Source organism: Pongo abelii, chromosome 12, assembly GCF_028885655.2.
Source record: "Pongo abelii isolate AG06213 chromosome 12, NHGRI_mPonAbe1-v2.0_pri, whole genome shotgun sequence".
NCBI classification, from domain to species: domain Eukaryota; kingdom Metazoa; phylum Chordata; class Mammalia; order Primates; family Hominidae; genus Pongo; species Pongo abelii.
In genome coordinates, this window is record NC_071997.2 from 112,014,203 (window position 1) to 112,040,683 (window position 26,481).

At 39.1% G+C, this 26,481-nt stretch overlaps 1 protein-coding gene across 4 annotated transcripts in view; it reads left to right on the top strand.

The window, feature by feature from the left end:
* Positions 1-26,481, top strand: part of LDAH (lipid droplet associated hydrolase) — a 141,543-nt gene that overhangs the window by 54,363 nt on the left and 60,699 nt on the right. Inside the window, exon 5 of one of the 4 annotated variants that reach the window (XR_008519157.2) lies at positions 19,555-19,778. The gene's annotated coding sequence lies outside the window, so the exon portion shown is untranslated. 4 annotated transcript variants of the gene reach the window in all.

The window sequence follows — 26,481 nt, forward strand, 5'->3', positions numbered from 1 at the left end:
AAAAATGTGTCACCTGATTTTGCCAGTAAATCTTTTTCATAAAGTCCAAGTTTGGGAGTTGAGTTGAAAGCCCTTGATTCTTCACTGAGTCTTGGGGTGAACTTCAATTAACATAACTTTAATTTTCCTCTAAGAATTTATATAACCTTTAATGATAACATGTTCTCCTCTTCGAGGGATACCAGATCCTTCACAAACTTAACTTTTTATATTATTTGGCCTTCTTGTGCACAACAACATAGAATTTCCTTTGTCTGTCTGGTTGGCAAAAATGTCTTCTCTCTGAATGAAATTTCTGGATTACTTAAACTCACTCTCTTAAGTACCAGACTATTTTATCCAACTGGATAAAAATTTGTCTAAAATATGTTACTTACTTACCTGCCTTCCGCAATGCATATTGACTATAGAGGAACTTTTTCATAGTGATTTAAGGGCAGTGGTAATAACACTATTATTTTGATAGCATTATGCTAGAATAAAATGTAATCAAAAGGAATGTGCCTGTGTCCTGAAATTTCTTAGGTGATAATGCTTTTTCATTTTTTTAAAAAAATGTTTCATGTATGTCTATTTTAGTTTTTCTGTCTCCTCTCTCACTGTTAAGTACCTCTTCTCTTCCCTACTTCTAATTTATTGCTACTAATTTGCTATGGGCAGAGAAAACCAATAACTACATTATAATTTTTTTCAGTAGGAATGAACAGGTCCCAAATAGATAAAGGAGTAAAACTGACAGCATTAAATATGTGGGCATTGTTATCACTCAGCCTTTTTTTCCTCTTCTTTTGAGATCCTCAAAAAGGATGTTTTGGGGCATTTTAAGTACTCAAAATTTTAGAGACTCAACATACAACTACAGCTGAGAAGTTTGCAAAACTTTACTAAAATAATTAGAATAACATGTTAGATCATGTATGTTTTGATTCAGGAATATACTTCATACTAAGGAAAAAATAGCTTCAGTGTTCTCCAACAATGAGATTATTGAGACTGTGGTTTACTTACACTATTCTGCTGAGCCTTCATGTCTGCTGTCAAAGTAAGACATGCTTGTAAGAAGCATTCATATTATGTCACTCAACTGTGTTTAACAGTTGAGATAATCTGGAGGGAGGGAGAAGAATAGGAAATAACTCATTTGTCATAGTAAATTTTGTCAGAATCCTATCCCTAGATTCAAGTGACAAGTGACAAGACATGGAAGGCAAAATGAGGCAGTACTGTAAGGCTCAGAAAGTTTTGTGGAGAGGGGTGTCTTCTACCTGGGAAGCTCAGAAAAAGCTTCCTGGAAGAGCTTCAGGGCCACTGAAGGATGAGTTGTATCTGGAAGTAGAGGATTTTATATGGTGGCTAGGGGGTACTGTGCATTCTAGGCAAGGGAAACAGCATGAAGAGAAATGGTTTTCATCACTGGGCACAGGGAGCGGGCAGTGGGTGGTGTGACTGGGTTGCGGCAGAGTGTGCATGGAGGGGTCAATCAGGCATGAGGTTCAAGGTTGATAGAGATGGACAAAAAGCTGGGCTAGGGAGCGTGGGCTCGTTTTCTGGACAGCAGAAAGCCATTGAAGGATCTCTGATGATAGCAGTCATGCATCAGGTAAATTAATCTCTCAGAGAAAAGGAAAATGAGATGGAGATAGAAAAAGTGCAGTATAAAAAGTGAACATCCAGGTGACAAGAAAGTTTGCTAGTCCAAGTAAGAAATAATAAAGACAGTGTAAAGGATAAAATTGCCCGGGGAGATTGTTGAGAAAAGAGAGAGGTCATAGATGTATATCAGCGGAATGATTTCATTTGCCATAAAGGAGTGTTACAGGATCTTTGGGGTGTTGCTGTTCTCGCCAGAAACCTGTGGTTGGTGGAACCTTTGCCTGAGTTTTGCTTGGGCCCACTGGGCTCGTTCCACCCACTCTGCCTGACAGGCTATGCTCAGCTCATGCTGCCGGCCTGGATCCTATGCCTCCAAGGGAGACCAGAGTCAGGCGTGGAGTGATGAGGGGTGTGTGTGAGCAAGTATGGGGTCCAGCCACTGCACAGTCAGACGTGCTAGCTGCTGCCATGGGACAGGCAGCTCCAGGTGCCAGCATGGGTGCCAGTTCTCTGCGAGGCTGCAGCTGGACCAGGCACACCGTAAGCAGCTTCCCTGGCTGGCACCAGGGAATGTGGTGGCACCCAGAAGCTTAGAGACACTAGGAACCACAAGGACCCAAAGAGGGAGTCACAGCTCTGGCTCAGGGAGCTCCCAGGTCTGGGCTTCCTGAAGTGCTGCAGATTTTCTCTCCTTCTCTTCACTCGCAACATGGCGATCAGGGGGCATGTTTCAGCTCGGTTTGTGTTACAGCAGATCTTTTAGCCTCGCCACTCATCAGGTCCTGAGTTCTTGTCCTGCGACCAGGAAGAATGAGGTTTGCAGACATGCAGAGGGTGAGCAAGACAGAGAGGAGCTTTATTGAGCAATAAAACAGCTCAGAGAAGACCTGCAGTGGACAGCTCCTCTATGTAGCAAGGGTGTCCCAATGAGTGTTCAGCTCCTAGCAGAGAGGGTAGCTCCTCTCTGCAGCTGGTCATCCCGACAAGTGTTTAGCTATCAGCAGACAGGGTAGCTCCTCTCTGCAGCTGGTCATCCCATCCTGCAGCTCTCAGCAGAGAGGAGGCCCTACAGTAGGTGGCTCCTCTGTGCAGGCAGGTCATCCCTTTGTCTGGATCTCTTGGCAGAGATAGTAGCTCCTTTCTGCAGCAGGTCATCCCATTGTCTCTCTGTCCTCTGCTCTGCTCTGGCTGAGCCCGGGGCTTTTACAGGCCTCAGAGAGGAGGCAGTGCCCACTGATTGGTCCATGGGCAGCCAGGGGTAGGCCCAGAAAGGGCACCACAAGTCCCCTACTCTGGTCCCTGGGACTGGCAGCCTGGCCCCTAGCCTTCAAACCCTCCCTGGCCTGCAGGTGGGACCTCACCGGAGACCCTCCCCCTTCTGCCCAGTGGCCCTTCTGTCTCCTGCCAGCATCTAAGACACCCAGGTTGCTTGTGCCAAGGGGCACCTGCAGGCCAGTGCCGAGCCGCCCTCAACATGCCTCCTCAATTTCCCCTCATGCTTGTCAGCATCCAGAGCCCAGAGGGGGCTGAGGTGGCAGGGAGCTGGCATGTCAGTGCTCCTCAAGTGTGTGCACACCCAGCCATGCTGTGACAGTGCCCAGGCTTGGCCCCAACCCTACTCCAAGATCAGAGCGGGCACCAGGAGCAGGGAGAGGTCAGGGAGTGGGAGCAGGCCTCTCCAAGCCTTCAAGGGCAAGGGAGGGGGGCCTTCCCAGGCCCCCAAGGGCACAGAGAGGCCCAGGTCCACAGCCTTGATTTGGGCTGCTGCCTGCTTCTGGCTCTAGTGACTCCATGGAGCATGAAGCCCAGCTGCACCCCCTCACAGCCTGGGGCAGGGGCTCTAGGTACTTGCTGGGCCTAGGCCAGTGTCAGGGTAGGGGCGACATCTCCATGAGCTCCCCCAGTGCCCCTGGCATTCAGGGGCAGCTGGGAGCTCCCCCTCGCCCAGATTGTGGCCCTGCCCAGTGCACACCTCCAGGAATGGATTGCAGGCCCTGGCCTGGCCGTCAGGAGTGTCAGGCCGGGTGGTCACCCTGATGCAGGGCAGACCCTGGGGACAGAGACCTGGGCGGCCCTGCGCAGAGCCCCCTCCTGAAGCGGTGGGAACCCTGCACCCCTGGCCGGTCCCCGAAGCAGGCATCACAGTCAGCTGCCTTGGGGACATGGGACCCACCACCGCCATTGCTGCTCCTGTAGCCACTCCTGCCACCGTCCATGCCTCCCCACTGTGGACAGCCCCCTGTTGCCATCAGGAGTGGGAAGAGGTGGAAGTCACAGAAAGAGGCAGAAGATATAATAATTTTCCAAACTATTGGCTGCAATCCATTAATGGATCCCAAAATCACTTCAGTGGGTTGCAACCAGTGGATCAGTCAAGACAGAGTAGATTGTGCTATAATAACACAATGTCAGTGGCTTTTAACAACAAAGGTTTGTTTCTTGCTCATGCTACAAATCCTTTGAGGGTAGCCTACCCCTATGAAGATCTCTCTATGCAAGCTTTCTCCAGAATCCAGATTGATGGAGTAGCCTCTGTCTGGAATATTCAAGTCCCATGGCAGAGGATATAAAGTGAATAGTGAACCACACCTACATTTTAAAACCTCTGCCTGGAAGTGAAAATTTTCACTCCTCAAATTTTACTGGACAGAGCAAATCATATGACCAAGTCAGCCATCAATGAGGCTGTGAAGTACAATCCTCCCCAGAGAATGGAAGCATATGTTTGTGACTAATGAAACAGTGTTTTTAAACAATGTATAATAAAATTGAGTAAAATAGAATAGAATAAAAATATATTGCAGTAAAGGCATGTATTATGAAACTTTTGTTTCACTTTGTGTGTGTGTTGATAACATAGTCGATTATAATGTCAAATGTATATCTTACTGTGAGTTAAGGTAAAAAAAAAAAAGTGTGAAAACCGTTCATCTGGACTAGAGTACACCATAGCAGCTAAGAACAGAGCAAGAATGTCAAGAAAGGGGTAGATATATGGAGGATTACAGATGGCCACAGATTTTTTTGTCATTCCTCTCAAGAAATGAAACCTGTTTCCCTTCCCCTTTAAATTTAGGCCGAGCATGTGACTTACTTTCACCAATAAGATACAGTGGAAGTAATGTACTTCTGGTAGCTTCAAGTCCAGGCCTTAAGAGGACTGGGAGCTTCTATTTCCTCCCTCTCAGAAGCCAGCTGCTGTGTAAGAAGGCCGACTGCCCTGAGACCACAAGGCTGAGAGAAGCCCAAGCTAGCTACGTAGGAGGATCATGAGGCACCAGGCCTGAGTGAAACCTTCTAGGGTGTTCCAGCCCATCTCAGCCCAGCCCATCCACCACTGAATGCAGCCAAATGAGTGAACCCAGCCCACACCACATGGAGCAAAAGAACCATCCAACTGAGCCCTATTTGAATTCCTGACCCGCAGAATTGTGAGAAAGCAAAATCATTGTGATTTTAAACTGTAAGTCTAGAGATGCTATGTTATATAGCAGTAGATAATTTAAACAAGGTAACAGGGTTGAATTTAACAAATGTTGAAGGCTTCAGGCTTCTAGAGTAAAAGGTTCTTGATGTCCTTGAAGACGGACTTTTTAGTGAAATAATGGGACAAGGGGGTTGCAGGAAGTTAGGTGATAAATGGATAGTGATTCCACTGGCCAGTGAAGGAGAAGAACACATAATAATTTAAGGAAGAAGCTAGTCAAGGGAACTTTTTTTCCTGTAAGTAGGGGAGAATTTAACATATGCTGAGGGGAACAGCCCAAGCATAGAGAGATGTCGAAAATGAAAGACAAATAGGAAATTTTGTTGGAACAGGTTTCCTTCCATTTGTCTTTTAGTCTTCATACTTGAAAACTTGGAAAATGGAATTTTTCTTAATATTTCTATCTTTGCAAAAGTGGTTTACCCCTTCCCTGGGGTGTAGGGGGAACATATATTACATATTTGGTTCTTCTCCATATAGAAAAAGTCTAGCTCAATTTTTAAAATTGATGTTATTGTCATTACTAACAGTGATTATACCTAACATGCGTTTGAAATTTATAAAACATGTTCACATGTAACAAGGTATTTTAACAATCTGATTTTTCCCATCTTAAAGATGAGACTGAAGTGCCAAGGAGCCATGTGTCCAACCCATATGTCAACTAGTAGAAAGTAGCAGAGCTGGAACTCTGTATTCTGTTTTCTAACATTCTCATTATTTGTTTTCTATGTGAGTTAATTAGAGAGGTGATGATTACAGATGGTTAGACTAAGGTGCTTTCACGAATCACCAAACTATTTGGCCTAAACTTAAGATTTCTATTTTTGCTTTTTTAATATTTGAGTTCTTCAAATACACAGTGAGTGTTTTAGTAGGAAGCAGGTGAATACATTGGGAGGCGTTCAGAGAGAACTGAGAGAAATGATAGCATGTGTGAGTGTTCTGGAGCATAGGAGATAAAGAGACTGTTGAGGCCTGGGCCAAGGGCAGAAATTAAACTGAAAAGATAGTAAATCAGAGTCCTAGAACTGAGCTGGGAACAGAAGGAGTATGAAGGAAATTGGAGGATTCTGCAAACATAGTGCATAGTAGTTTGACAATTACCTCTATGTGACCCATTAATAAATCCTGCTGCATGAAAAACACAGGCTTAGACAATCAGCACCTAACTACTCTGATTTCTGAAAGATTTTCCATTTCAGAAAACCGTAAGTCTCTTACTCTAAGTTTGTATTGTAGATGATGAAATGCTATTTTTCCAATCACTTATGCATTTATTTAAGTATATATGTATCTGCATATTTGTGCGCACACACACATTATCTTTTCTGAATTACCCAGAATACCTTGCTAAAAACTAGACACATGGACAATTTCAACTTTTCAACTTCAGCCATTTTTAGTTATCTGTGTATTTTTTTAAATCCTGAAATTGCTTTCAAAGTGGAAAAATTGTGTGGGCTTTTTTCATCTTTTCACAACTCAAAGACGACTTAATATGTTTTTCTCAAACTTTGCAAAAAAAAAATCACCTTTGGGCTGAAACCAAGCATGGAAAATTTCACCACAAAGGGCTAATTTTTTGGAAAGCTGCAAGAAAGTGAAAACAGGGGTTTATAATAGAACATTCTTCATGCATGTTAATACTTAGTACTTTATCTAATGCATTTCATCTGAGAATTTCTGAACACTTTTCAGATTTAAATATTGAGCCGTTTTAATATTTGTGTACCAATGATATATTGTCAGATATCAAAAATTCCCCCATCCTCTCAGATGTCAAATAGCTTGGGAATTAATGAGATGTGTTTAAAATGACAGGTAGGGCAAATGAAGTTAAGTGGCTGCTAGCCAGAGAAAGCCATATATTTACTGCCCAACGCATTTTATCACTACCTCTTCTTGGCCCAGGAGTACTGTAGTTGTAAGTAAAATATAATAGATGACACTAGGCACTAATTTGAATAAGCCAACATGTCTCAAAGTAGTGTCAACAGCACCTGTGATCTTGTTAGAAATGCAGATTCTTGCTCCTCTTCACCCCCCAAGGGGTGGGGCTCACCAATACATTTAACTAGCACTGCAGGTGATTCTGATACATGCTTAAGTTTGAGAACCACCTACCTAAGCTTTCCAAAAGCTTGGAACAGAACGCATTCAAATGCTGTGGACAGTTAAATCTGTCCTTGGTCTTTCTGTGATGTCAGCTCTGTCTTCTCATATCCCTTGGAAGCAGGAGGAATATGAATCAAATTCTCTGAAGGAAAGGTCTTCTGTATTAATGTGCTCTAGCTCTTTCCACCTATGATGTCCATAAACACAGAGACTCCCTTGAGTAAATGTGCTGATATCAGCTTGTTCAGGGTAACAGCACTACCAAGGTGTATTTTCTCATTTCCTTGAATTATTAGGGTCAAAACTGAAATGGGACTATAAATTTCTTTCTTATTTCTTTGAAATCTTTTAAGTTCTAAGATGGTATCAGATGTGTCAGTGGAAGTTGATTGAAGCTCTTTGGTGTGTAAGTTCTCAATCTGACGCTTTGCAGTAGCCCTCTCTGCATTTCAGCAAACTCCACGTTCTATATTTTTGTGTCTTCAGGCACTGAAATAGTTGTTTACGTGGCATTGTAACAAGTTTTGAACATATTACCCTGGTGATGTAAGTCACTAGTCTGTAGTATGTGGGCCTTTAGCTAATCCTTTTAGCTTAGGTTAATTTCTTACAATAAATAATTTGTAGAAATTCATAAAAAGGACAGCAAGTTCTCAAATAAAGATGCAAAGGATGTGAACAGATAATTCACTGAAGAACTAATATATCAAAAAGCGTGTGCCTACCACAATGTGTGATACAGTGTTTAATGAATTAGTGTATAGTAGTATACTTAATGATGTCTGTTTATATTGAGTATGGTAGTATTTGCTAATGTTCATTTGACGAATGAACCTCAACAGTTATCAAAATTAACTATTACTATTACATAGTCTAAAAGAAAAGTTGTGTTGTGTATGTGTGTACTTCAATATACATTTTAAGTAAATTTGAACAGGTAAATACCAGGTGGCTTATAGTAGTTTTCTCTGGTGGTTAGGGGTAAAGATTGTATTGGAGTGAAAACTCTACATTGTTTCTGCTTTTCTTTATAATGACCATGTATTATCAGAAAAAAATAATTTCCATTAAAAAAGTATTCGTACCCTTTGAACCTACTAATTCTTTTCTTTGGAATTTATATTAAGAAAACAGACAAAGATCGAAAAAATCATGTGCAAAACTATTATCTATTATAACAAAAAATTGGAAACATCTTAATGTCCAACCTTAAAGGCAAGGTTAGGTAGAGTATGGAATGTACAGCCATTAAAATTATATTTGCAAAAGACATTATAATACATAAAAGTTAATTATAGAATATTAAGGATGTCAGAATACATAGAGAATATGTGAATATAACTGTATAAAAATCACACATGGAAAAGCTTGATAATTATAAAATGAATTTGGTGGTTATATTTAAGTGGTGAGTTTGGGGTTTTTTTCTATTTTTTCTTTTTGAATTTTCTGTAATCACATATATTTATTCACTATTATGGTCATTTAATGGTCATGCATTTTTCTCTCTTTTTTTTTTTTTCTTTTAAGGTGATTTGTTCATGTTACTTTATAGCAGAAAGTTGTTCCAGGATAGATCTTTTTTAAAAATTTAATTTAATTTTGGATTCATAGGGTACCTGTACATGTTTATTACATGAGTATATTATGTAATGGGGGGATTGGGCTTCTAGTGTACCAGTTACCCAAATAGTAAACATTGTACCCAATAGGTATAAATTATGTTTGCTTTGTATATTGTCAAGTTCAGTGCAGTCCTTCTTAGGGCTCAAGTTATCCTACAGGGCCCATATTAAATACCAACCTTCTTAAGTCCTTCTGGGTACAAGATAGTTTATAAATAGACAAAAGAACAAATAAGTCATTAGCCAAATGTCACTTCCTGCATGAAAACTTTGCTGATTGCTCCGATAGAATATAACTTCTGCTACTTTTGGGCCAATCATATTGTCGCCTGTTAGCTTTTCTGTTGTGGCTTGTAGCTTAAGCGTAATTTTTTTTATAGCCACAAGAACAAGAGCTGGCTTGTTTTCTTCTCTGTACCCTTGCAAGTTCTAGCATAGGGTCTTACACATCCCAAAAGGAAGACATCCATTTTTTTTTTCATTTAATTAAATTAAACTATATGAAAGTTACATCAGCAGCTTCTGCTGGTAAAATTCTCACTTGGTTCATAAGTGCCACTGACTTCTTCTGTTCATATAGATTAACCACTGCATTGACCTTAAGGAAACAGTTGTCTTGTTTGACAGTGAAAGAGAGTACAGATCAGCAGCAAGAGTTAGCAGCTATATGCATCCAAAGGAGCAATACTAATTCAGCTTCTATAAGATAGAATTGAAGAATATTGTTATGGTCTCGGAATAGTTGAAGATTTCTTAAATTGGACAGCACAAATGTTTGTACAAAATACTAATGTAAGTGAAAGGAAAGAGCTTAGGGGTGTGGCAGACAGACTTTAGGGTGGGTGGCGCCTCATGATCCTCACCTCCTAATGTTCATTCCTACATGTAATCCCCTCCATAAGTGGATATGACTGATGACTTGCATCTAACCAACAAAATATGATAAAAGTGACAGACAGGAATCACATGATTATGTGTATGTGATTTACATACCTAAGATTGTAAGGCCTGTCTTGCAGAAGTCTCTCTCCCATGCTGGCTTTAAAAGCAAACTGCCATGTTGTGGGTTGTCTGTGTTGGGCAGCCTATATGGCAAGGAATTGCAAGGGGCCACTAGAAGCTGAAAGCTGCCTTCCATCAACATCCAACAAAAAAACTGAAATCCTTGATCCTACACTACAAAGAACTGAATCCTGTCCACAACCTTAATGATTTGTATCCTTCCCCAGTCAAGCCTCAGATGAGACTGCAGCCCTAGCTGACACCTTGATTGCAGTCTGGTAAGATGCTAAGCAGAGAATCCAGCTAAGCTAGGCCTGGACTCCTGATGTGCAGAAACTGTGCAATATCAAGTTTGTATTGTTTTAAGCTGCAAAGTTTTAGTAATTTATTACATAGCAATAGATAACAAATCAAGAGGAAAGTAAAAGGGTAATAGCAACTCCTTGTTTTCTTTGCAGGAAAACCCACCACTAAGACCAGTAGTGGCCCTAAGTTAGTATCAGCGTTGTAGCAGTAGCAGCTAGCCTAGCTTTTTCCCCTGCCACTTTTCCCTGCTTTTACACTGTCCTACCCACTCTTCCTACTCCACTCAATTACCTAGACTTTTGATCTTCCTTGCAATTTTTTTATTAACATTACTTCTCTCCCCACCTCAAAAAAAAAATAATTTGGGTTGTTGATAAGCATGCCTTTTGATAGCTTGCCTGGTGATTATTTGATGTAATAACAAAATCACAGGTTGGGATTAATTAGCATCATTCATCCTACTCTAGGTTGAAGCAGATCTTATTTGAAAATATTGCCATATTCAAATCTCATCTGACCAAGAGGTTAATAGTAGTAGGATATTGAGAGGCCCTGTGTTATCAGAGAGTGGCCCATGCTAAGGCAGAGGTGATACATTTGTGAATTCCCTTGCATTTGGGTGGATATAGGTCTGAAAAATATCGCTTGTACCTGGCCACACTGAAGCCTTGTTCATAGAAGAGCACATTCATAGAGCCTCAGTGGACAGACTATAACTATCAGAGAAGATATAACAGGGAGGGGAGTGGAAACAGATGAACAACATTCTGTGAAATTGCCTCTTTTTGGCTTTTGTTTAGTTCAGATAGAAGCTTCTTTCTAGGTCTGTTTGTGGAGATGAGAAGTATGATTATGATCTTTAAGAAAGGAAAAAGCTCTCTAATATGGTTAACGAGCATGTATGAGGTTGTTTTACGCTCACTTCTAGCTTGTATGGAAAATCTGTGAACAATATGCAATGTAGGCCACAAACAAATTCCTGAAATGGAAAAAGCCTAGCAGGCACTACATGAAAGCTAGGCACTAAATGAAAGATGCTTCACAAGAATAAAATGTGGTTGCTTTGAGATCTCACATTCCAGGCCATTTCAGACTAATTGTATTTGTTTGGGAAGAAGCAAGATTGTCAGGTATCAGGAAGGTGTATTGATACATAAAAGACGGAAGCTGGCGTCATACTGCGAACCTCTCCCTAGGAAGCCAGACAGTAAATCATTTTACAGGATCAGTCATACAGAGACCAGAGGGAGCATGCATGAATGAAGACACAGTCTAGAAATTCCATTTCAACAAATAATTTCTCCCCTCACCAGTACTGTAATGGGAGTTTCTGCAAAAAGCCAAATTGAGTGTTAGAGATTCAGCCTTTTCCCCTTTCATAATCTACTACCCTCAGGAAGATGCTGAGGAGCTTCTTGTAACCTCTTACAAAGGAGAAAGTCTCTGAGAGCTTCAGTAATATTATATTAATGCCAATAGACATTTTTTCAGAAGAGATTTCATTAAAACTTAGGGACATATTCTGGTTATCTGGGTACCAGGAGGGTTCTCCTTAAGGCACTTGTTTCCTTCCATTCATAGTTTCTGTGTTTGCCTTACAGTCCCTGCACTGAGGGCTCCATCCTGACTTTATAATTTCTCATTGTCTAGATATATATTTTCCTATCTATGTGCCTTTGTTGAGCTACTTCCTTTCTGCTTTGTCCCACACCATCTAACTGATGCCTCCTGTTCTTCTGGAAAATCATCTCAAACATGAGCTCCTGTGTGAACTCTTTCCTGATTCTTCCCAGTCATTTTTACTCTGTCCTTCCTTTGGTAACACTTTTTCTCATAATTCTTCTATATTCCACCCTATATTATAGGCATTGCATATTTCTTTGATTTTTCCTATTAGATTTTTCAGCTTTCCTTTTAACTAGAGCATTATCTCCATACAATAACTCTTTTGTTTGTCTCCCTGCCTCATTCTAGATATTCCTTCTGACTTAACATTCTACTTCACTAATCCTCACTTGAACTATGTATAAACACCTTTAAACTCATCTGTTACATCCTCAATTTTAGTTATTCTATTTTTTGCCTATAAAGTTTCCATTTTATTGTTATAATTACTAATTCCTGCAAATCTCCATCTTGTCATTTAATATCTTGATCATATTATAGTTATTTTAAACTCCCTATCTGACTTTATTCTCCTTTGTACCATCAACAATTTTTAAAATTATACTTTTATAAAAGTTCAGAGATCATATATTTGACATGAAAATAAATAAAGATTGTGTCTGATAATTCCAACCTCTAAGTCTCATGTGGTTGCACGCCTACTTCAGCTTTTTCCTTCTTTGCTTTGGTTGTATTATCTTGTCTATCCATATGCTTGTGTATTAGTCCAGGTTTGCCAGAGAACCAACCAATGGGATGTATGCACATGGAAAAAGGTTTATTATAAGGAATTGGCTCACATGTTTATGGGGGTTGACAAATCCCAAGATCTGTAGTCAGCAAACTGCAGACCTAGGAAAGCCAATGATGTAATTCTAGTTTCAGTCCAAAGGTCTGAGAGCCAGAATTTCTGATGGTTTAATTCCAGTCCAAAGGCTGGCAGGCTCAAGACCCAGGAAGAGCTGGTGTTTCATTTTGAGTCTGAAGACAGAAAAAAAAAAAAAAAAAAAAAAAAAGTCCCAGCTTGAAGGTGGTCAGGCAGAAGGAATTCTCTTTTATTAAACCTTTTGGTTCTAGTCAGACCTTCAACTGATTGGATGAGGCTCACTCACATTAGGGAGGGCAATATGCTTTATTCAGTGTACCATTCAAATGTTAATCTCATCCAGAAACACCCTCACACATCCAAATTGTTTGACCAAATATCTGGGCACCCTGTGGCCCAGTCAAGCTGACATGTAAAATTGACCATCACAGCTTGGTAGGTAAGTATTTTTTTAAACTTAGTACCTGACATTATATGTGAAAAATTATTAAAACAATATTAAAATCTTATCTTCCTCCAGGGAAGATTTACCTTTGTTTTTGCAGTTATTCTTAGGATAGGTCACTTTGATGCCATTGGGAATTGGGCTGAATCAAAGTTATCTTTGGAGGGGCTGACCTATTTCCAGTTCATCGTTACTTCTAGGGTATAGTCCTTTAATAGTTTCTACTGAAAGCCTAGAGTGCCTTCTCTTTTATGGGCACAGAATTCCCAGGTTTTTCCTTCAAGCTCACAAGATTTTTCAGAAACTCTCTTCAGCTTCTTGGCTTCTTAGCTACTGCTTGCAAATCAGCAAATAACAAAGAAAAGCTACTTCAGCACTCCTCTCTGAAGTTCCTTTTTCCCTAGCATTTTAGCCTTCAAATCTCCTCTGCCTCTGATGCCTTCAAGGGGACTTTAAAAAATTTTCCCAACTTTTCTAATTGTTCTTGGCAAGGAGATTGCTCTCCAACAAGATAGCCTGCCATCTTCACCTCCTATCAACACCATTAGTTGGTGCTGACCTTTAAGTTCTTCCAGCTCTGCTATTGAGAAGTATGTCATTTCAAGTTTTTAATTATTTTTGTGAACTGTCTTCTTCCTCCGGAAAGTTTTAGAATATTCACTTTATTCTCAGTATTATATTTTATGATGATATTCCTTGGACTATTTATCCTTTTTAATCCAGAAACTGGCATACTTACACACTGAAAACTCTTATATTTTTTTCTTTTCTTGTTTTCTCATTATTTGTGTGTTATACTTTCAGAAAAGATTTTCTTGATTTATTTTCTTTTCCATTATCCATTTCTTTCGATTTTTAGTTTTTTGCAATGAGAAATATGGGATTTTTCCCTACTTTATCTTCCAATTCATCTAATTAAACTTTTGATTTTGGCATCTATGCAAATAGTTTCTAAGGAATTTCTTGTTCTTTTCTTCCTTTTTGTAATATCCTTTTTATTTTTACTTCATGGGTCTCTTCCTCTCTCTCTCAGGAAAACATTTTTTAGAGTTTTTGGGCTCCTGCATTGTCTGTATTCATTCTGAATTCCTTTCTTCATGCTTTTAAAAAAATACTGATCTGTCTATTGTAAGTGAAGCTTTCCTCAGATGTCTGGTACTTATTCATTATCCACTCATATTTAAGAATGAGGCACCAGGCTGGGCACGGTGGCTGTCACCTGTAATCCCAGCACTTTGGAAGGCCGAGGTGGGTGGATCACCTGAGGTCAGGAGTTCAAGACCAGCCTGACCAATATGGTGAAACCCCGTCTCTACTAAAAATACAAAAATTAGCCAGGGATGGTAGCACACACTTGTAGTCCCATCTACTCGGAAGCCTGAGACAGGAGAATTGCTTTAACTCGGGAGGCAGAGGAGGTTGCAGGGAGCCAAGATCGCGCCACTACACTCTAGCCTGGGTGACAGAGTTAGACTCTGTCTCAAAAAAAAAAGAAAAAAAGAATGAGGCACCAAAACTATCAGGAGGTTTTGTATGGGAGTGGGTTTGGTCAGCTGGTCAGCTGTACTACAGGGTAATTGGACAGGTATCCAACTTTTTTGGTGTGGTATTCTCCAGTGTACATATTTTTTCAGGAGCCATTAAGTCTCTTCAGAAAAACATTTTCAAACCACTTATCTAACACACAGCATCCTGAAGCAGACAGCTCAAGGAGCTGGAGTTTGCATGTGAAAATGTCTTAGCATTTAGTGTTTTGGCTTTCACTTATACTGTTTTTATGATGTTCCTTTTCCCCTGTCTTTTTCTATGCCCTGTGTCTCCAGGTCAGGAGCCTCTTTCTTCTATTTCTACATAGAATAAACCTCCAGGCCATGATGGGGTTGTGGAGAAGTTGCTTGAGGGTATTAGATGAGGCAAGTGTCCCAGGGGACTGGCTGCCTCTCAGTCAGCCTTTCGTTCATCAAGTCTGCTCTGTGCCGTGCACTGTTACTGGCACCTGTTATGGTCTTGGATCCATCTGTGAACAAAATAGGAAAAGAAACAAAAAACAAACTCTGCTTATGCAGAATTTACAGTTTACTAAGGAGAGATGGTAATAAGCATAAAAATGAGTAAATTAATATGTTCAAAGGTGATACTGCCTTGATACAAAGAGTGGAGCAAGATAAAGGGGATTGGAAGCACCGTGGCTGGGGGATAGAGGGCAGTGGTGGACTGCAAGTGATTTTTAAAACTTTTTATTTGGAAATAATTTCAAACTTACAGAAGAGTTGTAAGACTAAGAATAGTACAACAACACGAGATACACTTTTACCAGATTTACCTGTTAACATTTTACCTCATTTGCTTTATTTGCTCCCCTACACACACACACACACACACACACACACACACACACAAACACAGACACACAATATTTCTTCTTGAACCGTTTGAGGATAAATTGAATATATTATTGCCCCTTATCCCTAAGACCTCCTTAAGATGTTCTTAAGAATAAGAATATTCTCTTAATCAACCACAGTACAGTTATCAATGTCAGTAAATGTAATATTGATGTAATACTTTAATCTGCCTTGCATATTCCCATTTTGTCATTTGGCCCACTAATGTCCTTGATAGCATTTTCCCCCCTCCACTATGGTCTGGAGAATCAGGTATTGCCTTGAATTTTCATGTTTCTTTATTCTCCTTTAGTATGAAACATCTCAAGAGTATTCCTTTGTTTTTTCATAAAACTGACATTTTGAAGAATATAATTCCTTTTAAAAAAGAGATTATCCGATTTTGTATTTGTCTCATGTTTTCTTTTGACTAGATTGAGGTTTTGCATTCTTAGCTGTAAAATAATACCTCATAGATGATGCTATGTCCTTCTCAGAGTAGGTCACCTGTAGGCACATGACATCCAGCTGCTCATCATTGGTGATATTAATTTCAATCACCTGATCGAGATGTTATCCAGAATTTCTCCACTGCATGCTTTACTTTTTCTTTTTCTTTTCTTTTTTTTTTTTCTGTGGCGAGGGGGAGTTGGAGTCTTGCTCTGTCACCCAGGCTGGAGTGCAGTAGCGCGATCTTGGCTCACTGCAAACTCCGCCTCCCGGGTTCAAGCAGTTCTCCTCCCTCAGCCTCCCGAGTAGCTGGGATTACAGGCACTTGCTGCCATGCCCGGCTAATTTTTTAAGTATAATAATAATAATAATAATAATAAAAGAAAAAAATAAAAAAATTAATAAATAATTTTTTTTAATTTTTTTTAGTAGAGACGGGTTTCACTGTGTTGCCCAGGCTGGTTTCAAACTCCTGAGCTCAGACAATCTGCCTGCCTCAGCTTCTCAGAGTGCTAGGATTATAGGTGTGAGCCACCGCGCCCAGCCTGCATACTTTACTTTTTCTTAGCAATGAATGTCTGTGAGGAGGCACTTTTTTTTCATGTCAATATCCTGCTCTTCAACAAAATTTTCTCCTAGATTCAACATCCATTATTTATCCTTGCCTGATCCAGTCTTTACCAAGATTTTCTAACTGTAGTACTTTCTTCACATAAACCCATTAGAACTCGACATTCTTTTATAAGCAAGAACCTTCCTTCTTATGTATGTTTAATTTGTATGTATATATGTATTTATCAGCATGGACTTATGAATTTCGGATTTGTTAAAGGTATATGATTCATTACTATATTGATTTTGGTGATAAAATTATTCTGTATTTGGCCACTGAGAGCCACTTAAGTCTGGCTCCTGTTGTAACTGCAATTTTAAGCAAGATGTTTATTAGGCGTCATAGAAGTGACTTGCTGGAGGTAGAGTTAGCCACATGGCTATCTAGGGTACAAGGGTTCTAAACAGCAGAATAGTTATTACAAAGGCTTTAGGGCCATGAGTATGCCTGTTTGAGAAACAGCAAGGCCAGTGTGACTGGAGCAAAGTGACTAAAGTGTGAAGTAATAAGACAGGGAAACTTTCATTGCATTTGCCCTCCCCACACTCTTATATCTCCTGTGGTCCAGAAGAAACATTAAATATACCCTTATACCCACCAACAAATAAAGAAGTAAAACCTGCCATTAAGCCAACTTCTTGAATTTATTTTGTATATTGTAAAATCCAGATAGCTACATATAGATATGTACTTTTTGAAAATGTATCCCGTCAGCCAGTGGTAGTTGTATTTCCATGGAGATTATTCCAGTCACCTGTATTTGAACAATTATACAGGATCTGACTGTAATTAGAAAAAGGAAACAGAGGCCAAGTCAACCTAGTACAAGTTTGGATTTCATATTTTAAATCATTGGTTAAATAAAAACAAAGTGAAGATGAAAATGTTTCTTTTATTAAAAAAGATAAGAAAATATAAAATTGGAGCTTTTATTAATTCATACATGTCTCAGAGAAATAATAGTCACAGAGAAGTAGCAGACAGTGGCATGCATTTATTAGCTTCTCACATTATTATATTACACTGGAAACATGGGCTGTTACTGTATGGTGAAACTAGAGTTTAAGGTGGAGAACCAGATTGACCTGATACATGTGAGTGTTTATGAGTTTCACATTGAAGGTGCCTGGTTTTTGTTGTTGCTGTTGTTGTTGTTGTTTTCTCTCCAAAGAATACAGCTTAGAATGAGTGAGGCCAGCTCAAATCATGTAGCTGTAACTGTCAACTTGGCGAATTTCTGAGTTATCAGAAAGTGAGACTCTTTAGGCATGATGAGGCCATAAGTCAAAGAATATCAGCAGCCATCAGAAGCTGGAAGAAGCAAGGAATGGATTCTCCCCTAGAGCTTCTTGACACAGTGTAGCCAGGGCATCTTTATTTCAGCCCAGTGATACTGATTTGGCCTCCAAAACTGCCAGAGAGTAAATTTTTGTTATTCGAAGCCACCCATTTGTAGCAATCTGTTACCGCAGCTGCTAGAAACGAATACATTGCCATTGATACTTGATGGCTATTTCAATACTAAGACCTGTATATCTGTCTTGTTCAGTTTGGGGAAAACTTTCATGCATTATTTCTGTCATGTTCCCTTCCCTCCTTCCCTGTCTTTTCTTTCTAGCCCTCATTTAATAGGACATTAGTTTTCCTGGATTGGGTGTCTGATTTTCTTTCCACCTGTTTATCTGTATGCTTTCAGTGGAATTTTTTTCCACTCTATCTTTTTCACTGATTTTTTTTAATTGAAGTATAAATTTTTTAAAAAAATACTACTGTCTTGACCAGGCACAATGGCTCATCCCTGTAATCCTAGCACTTTGGGAAGCCAAAGTGGAAGAATTTCTTGAAGTCAGGAGTTCAAGACCAGCCTGGGCAACATAGTGAGACCCTGTCTCTACAAAAAATACAAAAATTAGCCTGGTGTGGTGGTGCATGCCTGTAGTTCCAGCTACTTAGGAGGCCGAGACAGGAGGATCACTTGAGCCCAGGAGGTTGAAGCTGCTGTGAGCTATTATCATGCCACTACACTCTAGCTTGGGCAACAGAGCAAGACCTTGTCTCTATAAAACTAAATAAATTAAAAAAAAAAAAAAAGAATACCACTTTGTTTACTGAGTGTTTCTTTTATATCCCACTCATCATTGATACAGTATTTTCTCTTAGCTCTAAGCAAATTACAATTTCATCTGATTCTTCATTGTCTTTTCCTCTGAGTTTCTTTTATATTTGTTGTGCTGTCTTTCATGTTAGAGGCTTTACCTAATATCTGTCAATCTGTTGTTTCTTTATGTTAAGGAAGTTTTTCCCCCTGAAATCAATGGATGAATGGGAATCATATTTTTAACTTATTAGAATAAGTTAAAAATGTATAAATAGAATAAATGCGTTTGCAGGGCATTTACCGTCCTAATACTGAGGGAGAGCATATGTGTGTATTGTGGCTTGTTGTTACACCTATCTCCTAGATTCATTGAAGATAGAGGTTATGTTTGTTTCATAGTCTCCTCATTGGTTTGTAGTAATTTTTCAAAAGAAGGAAGGAAACATTTTTACCTTACAATAAAAGTCTGAAACCACATATTTTATGGTGATCTATAGGAGGACTAACTGGAAGCACTCACAGGGTACTGTCCCTAACAGAATGTGCATCTTTCATGCAGTAATTATACTTTACTAGTGGAAACTACATTCCAGGAAACCTTTACATAAAGGTTTTACAGTGTTGAAAATAAAAGATATGCTTTTTACCTTTAAAAAGAAAGGTGGAACTTAATTGAGAATATTATAGAATTATTTCAAAATCAGACTGCTTTAAAAAAAAACAACTTCAACTTTTATTTTAGATACAGGGGCTACACGTGCAGGTTTGTCAAACGGGAATATTGCATGATGCTGAGGTTTGCGGTACAGATCCTGTGACCCAGGTAGTGAGCATAGTACCCAACAGGTAGTTTTTCAATCCCCCTATCCTCAAGTAGTCCATAGTGTTTATTGTTCCCATATTTATGTCCATATGTGCTCAATGTTTAACTTCCTTTTGCAGGTGAGAACATGCGGCATTTGGTTTTCTGTTCCTGCGTTAATTTGCTTAGGATAATGGCCTCCAGCTCCATCCATGTTGCTGCAAAGGACATTATTTCATTCTTTTTTATGGCTGCGTAGTAGTCCATGGAGTATATGTACCATATTTTCTTTATCCAGTCTACGACTGATGGGCATTTGGGTTGTTTCCATGCCTTTGTTATTGTGAATAGCACAACAATGAACGTAAGTGTATGTGTCTTTTTGGTAAAATGACAAAATTGTCTTTGATTTAATGGTCACAAATGTGCTTAATTACTTAATGCAAACTTTTGCTGTATGCATTTGAAAAGCATCTGTTAGTTCTATCAATTGGAAATATTAGCTGTATTTACTGAACAACTGTCTAGAGCCATTGAGTTAGGTGAATTTCTTGCTTACTGACTAACACAGAGTATATGATCCCCAGTTTCATGATAGAACATTTTCAGAAACCGTGGGGGCGCTTTTGATGGACAAAGGCTATCAGCAATGCTATCCAGTCCCATTAGGGAAGTTAAGAGTCTCCCCAGAGTCAGTTGTCCTTTCTCTAAGCTCTGCAGAAGCTGAGACCTCAGAAGTTTAGTAAGGCAGGCCGGGTGCAGTGGCTCACGCCTGTAATCCCAACACTTTGGGAGGCTGAGGCAGGTGGATCACCTGAGGTCAGGAGTTTGAAACCAACCTAGCCTATGTGGTGAAACCCCGTCTCTACTAAAAGTACAAAAATCAGCTGGGTTTGGTGGCACGTGCCTGCAGTCCCAGCTACTAGGGAGGATGAGGTGGAAGAATTGCCTGAACCCAGGAGGCGGTGGTTGCAGTGAGCCAAGATTGCACCACGGCACTCCAGTCTGGGCGACAGAATGAAACTTTGTCTCAAAATAAAAAAAAAAAAAAGTTTAGTAAGGCAGAGGTAAAAATCAGGAACTAAATTTCGGTTATTGCTGAGTCTGGGAGATACCATGGTACCACCAGGAGGAATGCTACCCTTATGAACCTGTTCTGTCTGGGAGTAAATGGGAGGAGGAAACCCCCTTCAGAGACCTGTGAGGAAGAAATAAACATCAGATATGTCTTCTTTCCTGAACTAAGCAGGACAGATCCTAACCTGTTCCATTATCAAAGCTGATGTGGGGACTTACACACTTCAGCCATTTGGGCCTAACCTTTTGTCTGTGAGTTAACTGCTTATATTCCCAAGGTTTAGTCTCTATCTCATGGGGTCTTAGCTGCCCTAACTGATGGATTTGCTTCTTACCACATAAAATTGAACAAGAAAGCTGTACTCTTTGCCTTCCAGTTGACTTCCTAGATGCTGGGAGTGTCCTGGGGCAGCTTCTGTGGCAGAAATCCCTTGTGGCTGGGGCTGTGCTGTGTGCCCTATACATGCCTCTGGCTGTGGGCCTTTGCATTGTATTATTCATCCTTGGCCTGAAACCCTGTCACGGATACCTTTGCCTCATCTTAGTACTGGTATAAAAATGGCATTTTAGTGTATGGAACTGAAGTATATATGTTTCAGAATATCTTTTAGCAAAGTTAAATAGGGAATAATTTTCTTACTGGTTTCACTGAATAACCCTGTATTCTACCATCAGCACTTTGCTTGTGTAGATACTCAGTGTTTGTCAAGGAAATTTCTTTCTGAGCTGCTTTTCAAAGGTTCCTTGGCCCTTATAGAAAAGAAATTTTAAGTGCCCATTTTGTATGTTTCTATTTTACTCTTCATTTCCCATGTCCTGATACTTCTCTAAATGTCTCTCCCACTAGACTTTATGTTCTCTGAAGGCAGGGACTTTGTCTTGTCACCCCTGTGTCTCCAGCACTCAGCACAGCACCTGGCATACTGTAGGTACTCAGTATATCTTCATGAATGAACAAATGAACAAACCAATGAACAACCAGTAGATCTAAGGAATGGCTCCCCCTCCCAGTCATGCTAGGCCTGCGCTTTTAAATATTGGGGTTTTTAACTTAGAACAGTCCTAGTGCCATTGCCAAACATATTGGTGGGGTGTGTGTGTGCTTCCTGACCCATACTTAGCACTCCAGCTCCAAGTTGATGCCAAGTAGCAGTTTCTTGATCAGCAGAGCCATCCTTTCACATTCTGTGTAGCTTTACCTCTAGGAACCATGAGAAAGGCCTGATATTGCCAAAGCCCATAGTAGTCACGTGAGAATTTTGTAGCTGTAGACCTTAAGGTTTGCTATTCACTATTCACTGAATTCCGAGGCTACCTGGAGAACACTGTTTAATTCAAAATAACAGGTGCTCCCTAAGAGATAGTTGTACTGCAGAGCAGCAGGTAGAGAATAATTTGCAGTGAGCCTGGAGCATCATTGTTTTCTGAATGAGCTCTCAGTGATTCTGAATCGGAACAGCCCAAAACGAAGTGGTTTCCACGAGATTTCAAGCTGAGGAGAACAGCATTTTGCATTCAAAATAAAATAAGTGCAGAGAATATAAAATGATAAAAGCTTGAGAAGAATTGGTATAGGAAGATACTGAAGCTAAGTTTCAGATGTTTGTGCAGTTATAAGTTATGTAAAGACCTCTGCAAATATGCAAACATTCCTTATAATTAACAACCGTGACATGAAGATTAAAAGTATGAAATGGCTTTTTTTTTTCACATTCCGGTAATTAAAGTGTAGAAAAATCGCTGCCCCAGAGGTCTGAATATAATTCACATGAATGGAAAATGGCAAAAGTGGTTAGTTTCTTGAGTACCATCTTAACTGAAACATACTAAAATGGCATAATTTTGTTTCAGTAATCAGTAGTTGAAAGATCTCATGCTTTACTTCTTAGGGTATGGATTTAATTATTTCTGGAGCTAAATGATTTGAGACACTTGTAAATAGTAGTAATTGGTTCAACCATAAGAAAATTGCCTCCAAACAATAACAATTACAAATAACTTATTTTGTATGTAAATATATAGTATATATAAAGGTTAATGGCGTGGATTCAGAAGTCATCCTGCTTGAATTCATATCTCTGTCACTTTGTGGCTGAATCTCAGTTCTCTCTTCAGTGGAATGAGGGAACTTCATAAGGTTTTTATGTGTGTTAAATGAAATAATATACATAAAGTGCATAAGTGTAGTACCTAGAAAATACTAAGCTATCACTACTACTGTTAATCCAAGTACTTCGCTGCGAGGCATATTCTTATCTATCTGACATATGAAGTTTTTAAGACAGAGTAGAAAATCTCAAAAAGCAAGCTCTTGATTAAAATATAATGGCATTTGCAGTTTATAAACTGCATACTTAGTAAATAAGCTTACTAGGCTTGTGTTTCCAGTGTGATCCTAAGGAGAAGAACACATGGCCTTATGGGAAGAGGAGATAAACTAAACTAGGATTACTTCTAGACCTATGTTTTGACAGCTAGCAAGTTTATCTTTGAAGGCTGTCTGGTTGACATTGCATGTTGGCTAAGACATGCCTTACAAATGTTGCAGTCATATAAAAAGAGAAACTGTGTGCTGTTTTTTTTTTGTTTTCTGCTTGTACAGTGGGGAAGCACCCTGCCATAACTACACTGGGTGGGTTAAACTAATAAATAAATAGGCAGAGTGGCAGTGATAATGTTCTTTTGAAGATGTTGAAGTACTATTTGTCGCAGCTTCACTTAGTCATAACACATAGGCACCATTGCTGCTCTCCCAGAAAAATGGATGCATCTGTAATAAGCTATATGAACAGGTGAAGTCTTTTAAGGATTTTTAAGATTTACTGTTTTTTTAAAGCCTATTTAATGAAACAGATTGCACACAATCCACACCTAAGCACCATACTTCTTACCTTGTGGCCATAGCTCAAATTGTTTCTTAGCTTCTTTTCTGAAAAATGATTACAACAATAATAATAAATTCAAGAAAAATAAGCATCAAAATACTTTCCTCTAACCCCTGCAAATGTATCCAGTATAAAAAGTCCCAGTGTGCATATTTACTTTCCTGTGCTGTTCAAGAAAACACGGTTGTGCTTCATTATCAAAAGTTGATTCTGGAGATATCAGAAGAGAATGTGAAATATGCGAAAATGTTTTCTTAGGATAGAATGAATTGGCTAACATGGGAGTTCTTTTCTTAATGAGATAGTAACATAAGAAAATGTTTGGTCATGTACACAGATTTGGAAACCTTCACCACACAGCTGTGTTATCAAATTAGGCATACTTCCTTGACTTAGGTGATTTTTTTTTTTTTTTACCAATATGAATGAAAAATTTTTATTACTGTGATTTATCAAATTTGGACTATAAATTTCATTGAAATTATCATTACAATATCTAGGAAAAGTTTCACCCAGCAGGTAATAATTGTTGTTCTCCAAAGGCAAGAGAGGAAAACCAGTCTCATCAACTATTAGTTGTGATAAGGTCTTTGGTTTTCTTATATTTTTACAAGGCAATGACGCATTCAATGTACATATTAGAACTTCCTTATTGTTTTGGTCCATTCCCATTATTTCAGAGTGCATTTTAATTCTCAATTTTTTATTGATATAGATCAACCAAATATAACCCTGTGGTTGCTTATATATTTTTAGAGTTTCCCTTACATGCAGTTTTGCTTAACATGGGTCACAGTAAAGGATCATTTATAAAAGTAATGGATTGTTTCCTGTTTCTGCCAGCTGATTTGATCAATCTGAAGTTCCTTATGTACTATGGGTTACATAACCAGTCTGGAATCTGTGTGGTACATTCTTCTTTTAGTTTGGTATTAACTGAATTAACCATTTATATTCTTTAAATCTTTGAGGACATTTTAATAAACACTTGAGCTGCTCTCTTCTTCACGCACCCTGCTCTAGCAATACTGTTCACCTGGCTCTTACTCAAACACACCATATTAGCTTTCTATGGCCTCTGCACATGCTCTTCCCTCTCCCCACAAAATTTATTTTTCCAAGCATCTCTTAGCTCACCCCCAACTGCCTTTGCACAAATGTCACCTTTCACCAAAGCCTTTCCTAAACACCCTATTTAAAACTATCCCACCACCCCTAGCAATTTCTAGTCCTCTTTTATTATTTTATCTGCCCCAACATAGGACTTGTGACTTACTACCATTATACATATTTGATTCGATTATTATATATTGCTTAAATTGTTATGATCATTTATTATAAATCATTTATTATAGCTAATTAACATACATATTATGCTCAGTTATTTACTTGATTAGTTATTAGCCTCAATTATATTTTATTTTTAATATATATTTTTATTTGACAAATAGAAAGTGTATAGATTGGTGCAATATGATGTTTGGAAATAAGCATATATTGTGGAATGACTAAATCAAGCTAAGTAACTTATGCAGTACCTTACATGCTTATCTTTTGTTGTGGTAAGAACACTTGAAATCTATTCTACTGTCTTAGCAATTTAAAAATGGGCAAAGGACTTGAATAGACATTTCTTCAAAAAAAATGCAAATGACCAACAGGTATATGAAAAGGTGCTCAACATCACTAATTATCAGAGAAATGCAAATCAAAACCACAATGATATATCACCTAACGCCTGTTAAGATGTCTATTAGAAAAACAAAATGTAGCAAGTGTTGACAAGGATATGGAGAAATAGAAATCTTTGTACGCCTTGTACACTGTTGCAAGAGCATTGGTAGAACTACTTTCGAAAACTCTTTGTAATTATCTACTAAAGATGAATATATGTCTACTATATGACCCAGTATTTCTACTTTGAAGTGATACAGCCAACAGAAATACATGCATACATGCACCAAAAGACATATACAGAAATGTTATTAGGACTTCTGGTTTCCAGTTCCACATGTAGGGAGCTTAGAAGTTGCCACTCCAACCCTAACAAGTAAAAACCTAAGCAAACTGAGAAATCAATTCTTATTGGACCCAGGATAGGGGAGGACACAGGGAAAACCACTGTCCCCAAAAGACTAGAGAGACAGACTGGCAAATACCGAGAGCCACAAGTTACTAGAGCATGCAGTCACAAATAGAAACCCCACAGGAAGCAGTGCCATGGTAGAAAAACCTGAGCGGTAATTGATGAATTATAGGAGGTTCAGTATGAACAACTCTGAAAGTTTAAAACTCCAAGGGGACCCACTTACGGGGAAACACCACTATTTTGTTAGACTTACCTACATGAGCTCAATTAGATTCTCCAAGTAAATATTGCAGAAAAATCCCTATGTGCTTCTGGCAGGGGGAGGGTGAAATGAACCATTTTGAAATATGCCAGAGCACTGTGCTCTTCTTAACAAGGTCTGCCCCCAGGAGAAATTAGTTAGCTAAATCCTAACTTGCTGGGGTATTATTAGAGCCTGACCCAAGGGAAGGGAAATACCTAACTCTTGTCAGCTCTAACCTTCTGCATCAGAGAAGGGAAATACTAAACTCCAGACAACTCTAGCCATCCTGTCTTACCAAAGAGGGAAGAAGAATACTGAGGAAACACTTCGAAGTTTGTAGACCAGAGGCATATGCTTACTAAAAGACTGAGACTTAATCATAGGATGATAGAATGTCTCCCCTCCCCTTTCCCCCACCTAACTACTACATTGCTAAAAGCTGATTTACGAAAGTTCCTTTTACCTGGTACATCATGTCCAGCTACCAAGAAAAAATTACTAGGCATACCAAAAGGCAAAAAAAAAAAAAAAAAATCTGAGGAGAATAGAGCAAGTTTCAGACCCAGACAGGTAGGGATTCTGGAATTATCAGATGAGGAATTTAAATGCACTATGATTAATATACTAATGGCTATAACAGATAAAGAAGGCATCATTCAAGAATAGGTGGACAATGTAAGAAGAGAGATGGAAATCCTAAGGAAAAAGCAAAGAGAAATGCTAGAGAGTAAAAACACTGTAAAATAAAAATGCCTTTGATGGGCTTATCAGT